The sequence below is a fragment of the Fukomys damarensis genome, unplaced genomic scaffold, assembly GCF_012274545.1.
Source record: "Fukomys damarensis isolate Sample0158 unplaced genomic scaffold, DMR_v1.0_HiC HiC_scaffold_35, whole genome shotgun sequence".
In the NCBI taxonomy this organism is placed as follows: domain Eukaryota; kingdom Metazoa; phylum Chordata; class Mammalia; order Rodentia; family Bathyergidae; genus Fukomys; species Fukomys damarensis.
The window spans coordinates 1,097,314-1,111,700 of NW_022900947.1; positions in this window are offsets into that span (position 1 = coordinate 1,097,314).

Consider the following 14,387-nt stretch of genomic DNA (forward strand, 5'->3'; position numbering starts at 1 on the left):
CTCCCATTGGCCCCATAGGCGCCCGCCGGCCAGGTGAGGGGCGGGCCTCGCCTCCGACTACCGGTCCCGGCATGCATCCGGCCTCCTGCCCTTCCAGCCCTGCGGACTGCTTACTGGTCCCGGCGTGCACCGGGCGGCCTGACCACTTGGCCTGTAGACTACAGATTCCAGGGTGCACAGGCGGACCTCCCTGCGGACTTCAGATCCCGGCGTGCATCGGGCGGAGTGTTTCCCCACACCCCCACACGCCCCAACCCCACCCCCGAGTGTGCTGCATTCTGGTTCTCGTAGTACTGCGAGTTTCACTAGCTGTGCTGGCTGCCCCGTACGCAGTGTACGTACTTCCGCATCTACTCAGCCGGGCCCGCAAGCCCGGAGTTTGGCGGGATCCATCCTTGTATCACGCGTAAACCACCCGGTCTCAGGGACATTAGGGAAGCACCCACTGGAAGTACGCCCTACGAGGGCAGAGCCGGGGACGCTTGGGGCGGACCCCGCGCTTGTCCGTCGGCCGCCCTGTGGCCCTAGACCGGATTCCCTCGCCGGCTCGCTCCTGAGCTGCGGCCCACACCCCGCATTGCTGGGCGCCAACGGGACGACGGGGTTCTGGCTGCGAACAGAACGCCAACCCCTTTCCAGGCACCGCGCCTCCTCCAAAACCCTCCTTCCCGCCCCGTTGGCCCCCAGCCCTGCCCATTCCAGGAGGGAGAAGCAAGCAGCCCCTAGACCTGAGAACCCTGCCGTCCTTCCTCTCCGTAAGCTCAGTGAGGGGCGACCTGGAGAAATGGGCCTCCGCACTTCGCCACCAGGCTCCTTCCCACAAGCAGCACCCCAGCTCTTCTCGGGACTTCCTACACAGCTTCCCGCCGCGGAAGGCCTTTTCCATCCTCCACCCTGTGGACTAGTGTAAACTGAGGGTTCGGTGGCTGAGGGCCCTTCGCGCACAGTCGTCGCATCTCTGCTCTGTGGGTGCACAAGTGTGGAACTCCAGCTGCCTGGTCTCCCTAGGAGCTCGCTTCCCTTCCCGCAACTCTCCTGGCGCAGCCCGCTGGACCGAAGCAGCCAGCTTCCTCGCTTCTCGGAGCATGATGGTAGCCGCTGAGTCAGCATGGGCCGGGAGTCCCACTCACGTGGAAGAGGCGCTGCATACTGCAGGGCGCTTTGAAGATGGTGTGGAAGCTCCTTTGTCCACTGGACATCGGCACCATAGATGGGGTGAAGGGTGCTGGCAGTTCCTCAGCAAGTTTTTCAGCCTGCCCAGGCTCTAGCCTTCTCTTTAACATCAAATGCAGAGTTCAGCCAAGCACAAAGATGCCCCAAACCTAGGGGTCTGCTGCCAACACACCGTAAAGAGGGTCCCTTTCCCACTCATCCTGCAGGAGGCAAATGGAGGATAAAGAACAAAACAGTCCTTGCCTCCCACCCTGGGTCGGGCATGAGCCAGAACAGGCAGGTACTCAGGGATGGACAGGACTGGGATACTTACACTGCGAACTGCAGGATGTACTAGCCCTAGTAGTGTCGTTGACTCTTAGCTCCAGATGGCCCTGCCCAGACGCTATTGAGGGGCAGGGAGGAGACCTCCCAGATGGGGCAAGAACCATCAGGGGCTGCCCTGAGACAGCCACCTCTGCAGTGGCCACCTCTCCAGAAGCCTGTGATGGGGACTTCGAAGGACATGCACAAAGGGGAGGAGTCACCCCCACCCTCCCTTGCCCACCCTGGTGCCAAATGTGAGGAAGTACAGCAGCTCCCAGCTCACCAGCTGGCCTGGAGGCTGAGGGAGGAGTCAATGGCAGGTGGGCAGAGAGCACCAGGTGGGGTGCTGGGAAAATTAATGTTTTGCCAATCAAAACAGACTGGTTGTGTTTTCTGATTATCTAAAGAACTCATGCACAGGACTGGGAATTTAGCTCAGTGGCACCGCACCTACCTTGTAAGCACAAAGTCCTGAGTTTGATCCCGGTAAGGGGAAGGGACACATGCTCATTGTAGTCATTGAAGTTTATAAAAATAAGTATTAAGGGAGTAAGTGGAAATTCAGCCTCTGACCAGTGAGCCACATAATCAAACTGGGAGCAGACCACATTGTCACCCCGCACCTAACTCTGCCAGACAGTGCACCGTGAACTCTTTAGCCTTTCTCTTTCTTTGTTTTGGGGTTCTCTTTCCCCCTTCTTGTGCTCCCACAAATCATGTTTTTGCCCTTGTGTGTTCTATGTCCTTCACTCAGTATTTACCTAAGTCCAGAAGCAAGGTGGGGTTGTCCAAGCAGCATCCCCAGTGAGGGAGGAGAGCCAGGGTCTAAGCATCCAGCCAGGTAAAGTTAGGGGCCTGGCTGGAAGAGGTAAGGATCTAGCTAGGGAGGGGTTAGAGATCTAGCTGGGAGGGTTAGGGATCTGGCTAGGGAAAGGATTAGGGATCTGGACAATGAGGAGGAGAAGGAGGAGGAAGAGGAGGAGGGGGAGTTAAAGAGATCCAGCTGGGGAAGGGATGGGATCCAGGGTTCAAGGGAAGGTCAGGAAGGCAGCACCATTTGCTGGCCTGACCCCACATTCGGGTTTAGAGCAGATGGAGTTGTCTGTATTGGAGCTTTGCCAGGAAGTGTGATGAAGGAAGAGAGAGACTGTAGTTAAGGGTCTGACCGAGAGAATGGCTATAAGGCTTGTCTGAGGGATTTAAAGTGGGGAATGCTGGCAACAAGAAAGGGAGGAGCAGTTTTGGATAATGGAAAGTGGCAGGATCATTGGCCTGAGGGCTGAAAGGATTCAAACCAGGGACCAGAGTTAGTGAGTTGATAAGGGGAATGCCCACCACCTGCTGGTGGGTGGTTTCTGCTTCCTGCGGATGACCAAGCAGGGTTTGAGCCCAGGAAAAAGCCGGAGATAGGGCTGGGGGCTCAAATTAGCCTTTTGCCTCTGGAGGAGCAGGGGTCTGGGTGTCCAGGGGATTGAGTTCTTGCTGCTGGCTCCCACAGCCTTGCTCCTGAGTAACACAACACGGGCTTGACTGAGTCAGGTCAGCTTGGCTGAAAGGGGACCTTGATGCTTCTGCTTCCTCCTGCCCGCTGAGCGCCATGGGAAGACAAGTCCAGACTACCCACCTCAGGCTCACTTTCACTGGGACAGGAAGCAGCTCTGTTCTCAGCCAGTTGTCTGAGAGGCTTTTTGCACATGAAGCTGGACTTATTCCTAAGAATCTCAAGTATAGTCCTGGATGCTGGGTACTGGGTCAGGGTGGACACGAGCAGGTGTGCTTTGTAAACCCTGAAAGTGTAATATACACGCAGTGAAAAGGCAGAGCCCATGGCGTACACTCAGGCAGGTCCTGCTTGAGCAAGGTCCAAGGCTGCTGCTGCCAGAAGCCTCCTGGGGCTCCTCCCACCCTCACTGCCTCTCAGAGTGACCTTTACTCTGACTACCACCAAACATCACTTTTGCTAATTTTTCACTTTTTTCTTCCCAATGCTAGGAAATGAGCCCCGGGCCTTCACACTGAGCTGTATAACCCAGTCCTTCTTTATTTTTTAAAACAGACTCACTAAGTCATTGAACTGCCCAGGTGGGGCTCAAAGTTTCTGTCCTTCTCCCCCAGCCTCCCAGAGTGCGGGATTATGGGGATACCCCACCCTGCCTGGCTTTTTTTTTTTTTTTCACTTTATATAAATGGAAACAAGCCGCCATATACTTTATCTGGCTGAGAATGGTTAGGGATACAGCTATCCAGGGAGGAGTTAGTAGTCTTGCTAGGGAAAGTGTTAGGGACCCGGGGATCTGGTGTTAGGGGAAGGGCTGGGGGATTTGGGTTTGAGGAAAATTCAGGAAGCCATGTATCAAATTCATTCACATTGTGGGTAACTGTAGCTCGCTATTTTTCATTGCTAGTATTCACCCATGGTATGAGTATTTGTTCACCAGTGCAACGGATGACAAATCCTTGACTTGGGCCGTTATGAATGACGCTGACATTCAGGTCCTCATACACAACTTTCCCCCCCACCCCAGTACTTCAGGCAAGCGCTCCTTTATGGAGCTACATCCATAACCTTTGTTTTTTTTTTTTTTTAATTTGTACCGGGGATCATACTCGGGACCTTGCGCTTGCGAGGCAGATGGTGGAAACACTGAACTAAATCCTAATAACCCTCTTTAAAAGTTTTCTTCTTTCCAAATTTTCGGTTTTGTATTCATTTTTCTTTTTGTCCACAGTCTTCTTTAAATTTTATTTTATTTATTTGTATGGTTTTGTTATTTCCATCCCTTTTCTTTTTTATCCCCTTTAAGTTTATTGATACATTTAAAGCAAGCAATACAGTTACATTTATCACTGGGATCTTGTACATAGGTCTTGGTTCTTATTAAAAATTTATTTATTTTTGTTTCTATTTTGAGACAGTCTTGCTAAACTGCTCTTGAAGTTGCAATCCTCCTGCTTCAGTCTCCTGAGCAGCTGGGGTTACAGATCTGTGGCAGCACATTTAGCTCACACACAGCTTTCCTTGTATATGCACATTTCCTGGGGGAGGATTCCCATAACTGCCTTAGGGGGTTCTGACAGCTTTCCACAGTGGTGCCACCAGCTACCCTGCCACAGGACAGGATGAGTGATGCAGTCCCTCCACATTCCTGTCAAACTTGCTTTAGTGATTATTGTGGTTTTAATCATTCTGGAGGGGGAGGACATGCTGTGGTTTCCTTTATTTTAATTTAATTTATTTATTTAGAGTGTTTTTGTTTGTTTGTTTGTTTTTTGAGACAGGGTAGCCCAGGCTACCCTTGAACTCATGGCAATTCTCCTGTCTCGGCCTCCTAAGTACTGGGATGACAGAAGTACACCTCCATACCCAGCTCCAATTCTTTTACGACAAGATTTTGAGGCACTGTTTCACACGTTGTTGTGTCTGTGTGTGTGCGCGTGTGTGCATGTGGTGCTGGGGACACATGCTAGGCAAGTGCTGTGCCCATGGCCTTGCTTCAGTCTGGCCTTGCTGTGTTTGGTGCTGGCCCCCTCTGTGGGAAACACCTGTGTTTGTTGAGCTTTGTATTTCTCGTTGGATCCTCTGCCATTTTCCTATTGATCTTTCAGTTATTCACATATTCTGAATATGGGTCATTAGTCATATATATGAATTTTGAAATTTTTCTTCCATTCTTTCAACTGTTAATGGTGTCTTCTGATAAATAGAAGTTTGTTTTTTGTTTTTGTTTTTGTTTCTTGTTTTTTTGAGACAGGGTCTCACTATGTAGTTGAGTCCAACCTGGAACTCACTATGTAGCCCAGGCTGGTCTCGAACTCACAGCGATCCTCCTGCCTCAGCCTCCCGAGTGCTGGGATTCCAGGTGTGCGCCACCATGCCCTGCTTCTTGTTTGCTTCTTTTCTCCAGTGCTGGGGATGGAACTCAGGCCCTTGCACATGCCGGACAGGGGCTCAACCACAAGCCACACCCCCAGCCCATTGCAGGTCCCAGAACGTTTACACTGAGCTGCATTCCCAGTATTTTTGTTTTTTTTTGTGTTTTTTTTTTTTTTTAAGTCCCAGGCTGGCTGGATCTTGTCATCCTCCTTCCTCAGTCTTCTGGAGTGCTGGGCTTAGATGTGTGCCCCACCACGCCTGGCAGCTGGTCATGCTACATGGTACTATCAGCCGTCCAATTTGTTCTTCAGGATTGTTTTTGTATGTTCTCAGTGTCTCATAATGAACCAAATTTCTTAATTGTAATACAGACTTTCTTTGTTTACAGACAGAGTTCTGTTCTTGCAACTGGGTCATTAACTGAATTGGTTGTTAAATGAGGATTGTGTAGAGTGTGTACATTACAGTGTTCAGAATCAAGTGGTCAAAGGAAACTCCAACTTGTTGACATTGGTTTTATTTATTCATTTATTTATTTATTTATGGTACCAGGGATCAAACTCAGGACCCTGTGCTTGTGAAGCAGGCAGCAGAACCACTGAGCTAAATCCCTGGCCCCATGATGACCTTGGCTTTATTTGCTCAACTCTTACATGCAATGCAGTAATGCAAAACAGAACGTAAAGCTAGAGTGCTGTACTGCACAGTACAATCAGCAACAATTATAGTGCAATATAAACAAGGTGTACCGTACCAAAAAAGACTGAAGTGGGCTAAGGATTTAGCTCAGTGGTTCCACCGCCTGCCTCACTAGCACAAGAACCCGAGTTCCATCCCCAGTACCAAAAAAAAAAAAAAAAAATACTGAAGCTTTACCAACAAGATGTACAGAGCTATGAAAAAACAAGACAGGTCTTACATTCAATTTTAGTATATGTGCTGCTGAAGTGAGCACGGGTCTTAAGTCTGAACACTCAGTGAACAGGGAGGCTGTTAAAAAAATAGCTGTAGTTTTACATTTATTTTTACATCTCTTCTAGAAAAATCTTCCTTGACCTAATGTCAGGGAACATTATATCTCCTACCAAGAGATTTACAGAAGGTTTCCTCTGATCCAACACAGGGCCTTGTACATGCTAGGCAAGCATCGGTCCACAGAACTTATCCCAGCCTTTAAAGATTTGTTTAAATAGTTAAGACCTTTGGCAATTGTGAATTCCTGGGAGGTACATGCCCAGCTTAATTTTTTTTACCCTCTAGACTGCATAACTCTTGTCCAGGTCTCTCTTTTCTTACCAGATTGCTGAGCTGCTTTGTCATAGAGCCAAGATCCCTAATGGGTGAGTCTGTTTCCAGACTTTCTTTTCTGTTTCTCCCCGCTCCTTTTTGTGTTACTAGAGACTGAACTCAGGATCTCTGCACTGAGCTACATATCCAGTCACCTTTTAAATTAAAAAAAAAATTTTTTTTTGGTACCAGGGATTGAATTTGGGACCTTGCACTTGTGAGGCAGGTGGGAGCACCACTGAGCTAAATCCCTGCCCTTCCCTTTTGAGGAAGGGTCTCACTAAAGTCGGTAGTCCAACTAGGCTAGAATTTGAAATCCTCCTGCCTCAGCCTCCTAGACTGCTAGGATTATAGGTGTGTACCACCACTCCTGGCATCAGGGCTGGTTTCTATTGTTAGTTAGTTTTTTTCTTTTTTTATGGTCCCGTTTTCTGTTTCCTTTGCATGCATATTGGTGTTTTATTGTATGTTGGCTGTTGTAGATAGAATGTCATGGAGTCTGTAGATTCCGATATAGATTCTGATATCTCCCTCTGAACAGTACAGATTTTTACCCTAGCAGATAGTTCAATAACTGCACTTCAACTTGGATTAGCTTGGTTTTGTACTCTGTCAGGGGATACCTGTAGAAATCCCAAGGCATCTCCCAAGCCTCTAAATTTGAGAGTCAACTCTAAACTTTGTCCTTTGCCGATTTCATCCAGACCTGGTCTTGGCTTTGTTAGGATGGATGGTGTGAGCTCCAGATGGCCCTCAAGATCCTGGTCTCCAAAGTTTCATACCCACAATGGTGGAGCTGTGATGTGTAAACATTCAGATTCTGTGGATTTGACATTGTGTGATTTCCAAGGCAAGATCGCTCAAGACTTTAAAACTTCAGCCTTGCTTCCTTTTGGATCCCCATCCTGAGAGCAGCTGGCCATCATATCATGAGGGCTTTAAACCCCCTGTGAGATACCCATGTCAGGATGAACTGAGATTGCCTGCCAGTGTGCAGCACCAGCTGAGTAACCCACCCTGGATGTGTGTGTTTGGCTTCAGCCTAACTTTCTGGATGACGGCAATACCTTGCCTGAAACTTCATGGGAAACTTTGTGCTAGACAGCTCCAGTTGGACCACTCCCCTATTCTTTTGTTTTTGTTTGTTTTTGAGACAGAGTCTTAATGTGTAGTTTTGGTTGGTTTTGAACTCACTGTGTAGCCCAAGCTGGCCTTGAACTCATGCCAGTCCTCCTCCCTTAGCCTCCCCAGTGCTGGGATATAGGTGTGCACCGCCACACCTGGCTCACTCCCCAATGCTTAAATGTTGCATGCCATACTCAATGTTATGGTAGGGTTGAGGCACTAAGTTTTGGAATAACCTGAAGTGCGGGAGTGGATAAGAAAGACAGGATGTGTCCAGGGATGTTTCACTGCAGGCAGTTTTCCCACTTCCAGGAGGTGGTGGATCCTGGTGTCAGCCCTATACTAGGAGGGAAGGGATGAGGCCTCTCCTTTCTGGCAGACCTAAACCCTCAAGGCAGGTGCTCCATTAAGCCCAGCCTGCTTGGCACATTCCTCAGCCCAGGACAGTGGATCAGTGGAGCACGATTCACACCCTCCAGCTCCTTCAGTGCCATCCCACAGATTCCAGTTGCCTCACTGCCCTGATCTCAGTAGGAGCACTACATCCTGGGGACTGGGTCTCCCGGGGCCATTGCTCAGAAATACAGATGGTGTGTGTGCGTGTGCGTGCGTGTGTGTGTGTGTGTGTGTGTGTGTCTGTGTGTGTGTGTGTGAAGGCTTACCTCACAATTTCCCTGTTCTTAGCATTGCACACAGCCCCACCTGAAAACAGGAGCCTCCTATGTTTTGTCCCTATCAGAAGCTTCTACCAGATTTGTTTTTTGGGGCTGGGATTTGTCTCAATGGTACAATGCTTGCCTGGCATGTGCAAGCCCTGGGTTCTATCCCAGGCATATCCATCCTCTCGGCAAAGTCTCAGACCAGTGATGGCAAATCTTTTGTAGGCCAAGTGCACACAGGCAACTCAAAACCTACTTATTTGTTTTAGCAAAATGTTTATTGGTACATTTTAGGTACACAAAATGATAACATTCATGATAGGGAATTTGCACCAGTACATGATATATCTTGCTTCTTGCTTCGTGTTTCCCTCCATTCTCCCTCCTCCCTTATGTACAAAAGCTTTGTTCCCATTTTTCCTTCAGTTTTCTCTTGTTTTCTTGTCCCTTCCCTCCTTCCCCCTCCCTTGTTCCCCTTCTCATTTGAACATTTTCTTCCTAATGTCTATTGTGCATTTTAGTCATTTCCACTTCCAGTTTCTCACACCAGAAAAACAATGTGATATGTGTGTATGTATTTATGTATTTATTTTAAAACAATGTGGTATTTATTTATTTTTGTTTTTTTGGTACCAGGGATCAAACTTGGGACCTTATGATTGTGAAGCAGCTGGTGGAACCACTGAGCTAAATCCCCAGTCCCTGGTTGATTTCTTGATAGCAGCCATTCTTTCTAGAGTGAGGTGGAATCTCAGCATTGTTTTAATTTGCATCTCTTGAATGACCAATGATGTTGAACATTTTTTAATTATTTATTTACTATTTCTACTTCATCTGAGAAGTGTCTATTCATTTCAGATGCCCATTTTGGATTGGGTTTTTAAATTTGGGGGGGGGTCTGTTGTTTTGAGTTGTTTTTGCTTTGTCTTTTTTTTTTTTTTTTTTTTTTTTTTTTGGTACCAGGGATTGAACTCAGGACCTTATACTCTACGGCAGGCAGTGGAACCATGATTTGAGTTCTTTACATAGTCAATAGTCTTTTGTCTGAGGAGGAGCTGGCAAAAAATTTTCCCCCACACTGTGGGCTGTCTTTCACTCTGTTAGTGGTTTCTCTTTCTGTGCAAAAGCTTTTTAGGGCTGGGGCTGTAGCTCAGTGGTACTATGCCTGCCTGGCAAACCCACGGTCCTGAATTTGAGCCCCGGTACAAAAAATAAAAAATAAAAAAGGCTTTTTAATAAGATGAGACCCCAGTCGTTCTTTGTGATATTTCCTGTGCAGCTGAGCTTTTGTTCATAAAGTCTTTGCCTACTTCAATGTCTTCAAGAGCTATACCTATTCTATCTTCCAGCAGATTGTTTCTGCAAAACCTAGTTATTTATCCCAAAATGGCAACATTGCAATTAAACCTGAATACTGAGGTTTCAGTTGAAAAAAAAATTCATACACTTGTCTCTTGTGCCGACAGGGAGGGATCTGCGTGGCCCCTATGGCACGTGTGCCATAGGTTCACCACCACCACTCTTAGACCCTTCTACCTTTGTGAGAAAACTGATCAACTCTCAGTCAAGTCTGATATTCAGTCAACAGTGATGGACCAGTGTTGTTTTCTCTGTGTCTCTTCTTTTTGTGGTGCTGAGGATCAAATACAGGGCCTCAGAGAGCTGGGCAAGCATTCTGCCACTGAGCTATGTCCCCAGCCTGTCTCAGTCTCTTAACTTTGACAAAGCCACCCTGGAAATGTAGGGTGTTACCATTAGGGGAAACCAGGTGGGAGATTCTGTATTACCCTTGGAGGTTTTCACTGAATTGCTGAAAAAGACTCGCCTGGCCTTAGGGAGCGAGGCAAACTGAGGCAAACCGGGTGTTCTGGAGGGTTGGGACCCCAGGCCTCAACTCAGGCTGCCAGAGCAGTCAGGAGTCCAGAAAAACAACGGACCAAAGTGCTGCCTGGGATCTCACTGCAGGTAGGTACAGGGTTTAGGAAGAACTTTAATTTTCTTCCTTCTGCTAGCGTGTGTTTTAATTTCCTGCAGTTTTCATAATTAGAAAAGGAAGTGTTACTTTAGGACAAAACCGTTTGGTTTTTAGCCAAAGCCGGAGTGCGCCGGGAGCGCTGGTCCTGGGCCTGGGGTAGCGGGCTTCGAGAGGGGATGGAGGGCCCTCGGCCCTCAGCTTCCCTTCTTTCCCTCTGGAGCACCCAGAGCTGCAAATGAGTCTTAGGCGGAGGGCCGTAGGGGGCGGGGAACAGGACACGCCCGGGGGCCGGTACAGAGAGCGAGCGGGGGAACAGCTAGAGCTCAGCGAGGCCACAGGTCACCCAGCTCTCCCCCCGGGGGCCGGAACTGTGGGCGTTGAGGCCCGGACTAGGCGCCAGCGGCGGGACCGAGCGGGGGCATGGTCCGGGGCGTGGCCAGAGCAAACGTGGCCGGGCGGGTGGGGGTGGAGTCGGCAGCAGGCTACCCAGTAGCCACGGGTCCCTAACCTTGGGGAATGCGCGTGGAAGCGGTGTCCTAGGATTCCACCGGCTGGCCTCATCTCTCGACCAAGACGCGCAGGCTTGGCCCGCTTTCACCTGCCAAGGCCCGCCTCAGCCTCCTGCTGTCGATACGGGACAAGAAAGTGTTCTGGAAGGATGAGCGCTGGTCATCCCGCAGGCCCCCGCCCTCTTAGGACAGCGGGTAGGGGACAACTAGTGCCCTAGGGAGGCCGCTCAGGCCTGTCAGTCATTGCTTCCTCCCTGGCTCTGGGAAACATTCAATGCGCTATCTTCGTGGTTTATAGAGTTCCAATCTGTTCAACCGATGGGTTAAAAGATAAGTTCAGGTCCTGACCTGGCTTTTGTGAATGCGATTTCGTTGGGAAATAGGGTCTTTGCAGATGTTATCAAGGTGAGATGAGGTTATTTAGGGTGGGCTCTACTCTTGTAGGACTGCAGTCTTTGGGAGAAGAGAACAATCCGGGACGGAGGGATGCACAAAGAGGGCCGCCTCGTGAGCACGATGGCTGGGGTGATCTGACATCCAAGGCTGGGGCCACTGCCAGAAGCTAGCAGAGGTGAGGAAGGGTCCTCCCCCAGAGCCTCCTGCACCTCCATTTCAGGCTTTCAGGCTCTGGAACTGTGCTTTCTGTAGTTTGGTGACTCCCAAGAAACCTATACAGGGGAACCAGATCTGGAAGCCCAGCGGTCCATCTCCGGATGAGGTGCTGCCACCTGGGATGAACGTGGGCTGTGGGTCCCCTCCTGGGGGCCACCCTCGCCCTGACTGCCTCAAGAAGCTCTGGGGAAAGTAGTCTTTCCGCTGAGATCTGACGGGAAGAGTAGGGAATTTCAGCTTGGTCCAACGGGTGACACTGAGTGGGTAGCCAGTTTCCCAAACTGGAGGTTCTGCTGGCTTGGCTGGCCTCCGTGGGAAGCCGCCTTTCGTGGGAGAAGTGGTCTGCAGTGGTCCTGGATGTGAACTGGAGTCCCGTCTCACGCCTCTTAGCCACAAGGTGGAGGGCTTCTCAACTGGTTTCTCAGTCCTGTGACCATCTCTTTTGCCTGGGGACTCTGGCTCAGTGGACTGCTAGCCCCATGGCTAGCAGGGGATTAAAGGTTTGCCCACTGGCTGCTGGTGGCTGTAGTTGCTACAGCTGGGGTGGTCTCAAGGACCTAAATGGTCTTTGGCCTGGAATGGGGAGAGCTGGGACAGAGCCCCACCTGGGAAGGACCTAAAGTCTTTGGCCTGGAATGGGGAGAGCTGGGACAGAGCCCCACCTGGGGAAATGTGTGTATCCAATCTGAGAGCTCAGTGGTCAGGGCTGGAAAGGGGCTGCTGGGGAGGCCAGAGGTTGGGGCCTCTCTGGCCCTTGCAGCAATGCCTAGGCTCGGAATCTCTCTTCTCTCTCCCCTCCTTGGAAGAAGGGGCCACCTGGGGCAGGGGAGGAGGGACAGGCTTAGCCTGACCATTTCCACTTCGAAGCTCTCTTTATTTGGCCTGGGGTGGAGAAAGGCTGGGGTCAGAGTGCACACATCCCCATGGAAACAGCCATGAGCCTGGCCCCTAGGGGACCCCAGCACTGGTGGGGGATGGGGAAGCAGAGCAGGGGCTCAGGGGCTCCTTTGGTTAAAGAGCCTGGGCCTTCCCTTTGGCAACAGCTCTTTCAAGGCAGTGTGGGTGGAGAGGTGCTGGCCTGAGGCTTTGAGGGGCAGGGAGGCCCAGTGGCCTTCATCTGGGGCCACTGGAGCATCCATGTACTTCCTAGAGCGGCAGGCGCCAGGCAGGCGGGCACTGAGTGCAGGCAGCCAGAGTGGGAGTCTTCAGAGCCATGACCAGAGTCATGAAGAGACCAAAAAATGGTCAGCTGGGGATGCTGCTGTCCCTGTGTGTCCTGCCTGACTTAGACTAGGGTTTTCCCACTTGGATCTGCCTGCAGCCTGCCCTCCAGTGTTCTTCTCTGTTAGCCTGCAGTGCTGGTGATACTGTCCACGCTCTCAGAACGTCAGGGCAGCTTGTGTGCCCAGACAGGTGCCCATTTGGACAGAAGCATTGACTTGGGCCCACAGGCAAGCTACGTGAACCCTTGGAGACGAGGACTTCCTTTCCGCCAGGATAACTGTGGGGTTCCACATAGGTCTTTTTCTTTCTCCCTCCAACATTACCAAATGCACATTAGGGGTGGGTGCGTTCTGCTAACCAGAGGCACTGAAAGGGGCAGGGTGGGGGTAAAGGGCTCATACTGGTTGGGAAGATGAGCTCCAAATAACTTTTGTTCAGAGAAACTCCAAACACACACTTGCATGCTTTGAATAAATTTGCATGTTGATTGCACTATTCTAAATGCAGATTTTTTTGGGGTGGGGGAAGTGGCTCTAATTCCCAATCTGTGGAACTGAATGAGCTGTGGTCTCTGATGTGCACTGCGGGGAGATTCAGGAGGTGCAGGTAGTGTTGAGATGGTGCCCCAGAGGGACAGGTGGATTCAGAATCCGGTGAGAGCACCTACTGTCCCTGCATGTCCAGAGGGGTTTGGCCCCTGCCCAGTTGGACACCTCCCAGTGGCTCCTTGTGGGCTAAGGTGAGTCCTGGCAGGGCACGTCACTGAGTAGGGCGTTTCTTCCAGCTGCTGATGGACTCCACACCCTGCACAGGCCCAGTGGGGCCTCCTCATATAGTGTTTGAGTGAAAGGTGAGCAATTTTAAGGCTCTGTGGGGCCTCCAGGGTGCTCTGGGCCAGTTCCAGTGCAGACAGAGCTGTGGCTGATTGCAGTGGGCACTTTGTTCTCCTGCTGTGCACACGGAGCCTCACTCAGGCGCTCCGCCCAGTTCCTCACCCATCCTGCTGGCTTTTCGTGGGTGCTGCTTGGATTTGGGGACGTTTTTCTCACTTCTCCTTTCAGAGGGCAAGGAGCCCGGGACCACAGCTGCTGCAGGTTTGGAGACCTAGCGACCAAGGGAGCAGGTGCCAGGTAGGGCCAAAGCTGGAGCAAGAACCATGAGTGCCTTTAGTTTCTGTGGGTGACCTGTGCACACGTCTTGAAGCTACAACTCACTTTCGGGGTGCATGACCCTGGCCCATAAGCCCACGTTCCATTCTGTGGCCCTTCCAGGAATGGCGGTGGGCAGGAGAGCCTGCAAGCTGCCGGTGCCTGGGAAGAGCAGCCACGGAGATAGGGCCCCATCTTCTGGCCCTGCAGGAGGGCAGGCGCCTAACTTCCAGTGCCTTGGGCCAGCTGCCCTCCCCGAGTCTGTAACCTCTCCCTTGCCGCAGCGTCAGGGAGGTGCTAGGTCCCTGCGGGTGTGTGTGTGGGTGGTCCCCATGGCCTCGGGAGTCACTTGTGGGCCCTCCCGGCGCTTGCCCGGCCTCGCGGACCTCTCCATCTCCCTGCGCTTGCTCCACTCGCGCTCCCGCAGTGCCCGGTCGAAGGCCCGCGCTTGCGGACACTCAGGCCGCCCGCGCCGGACAGTAAAGCCGCAGGACC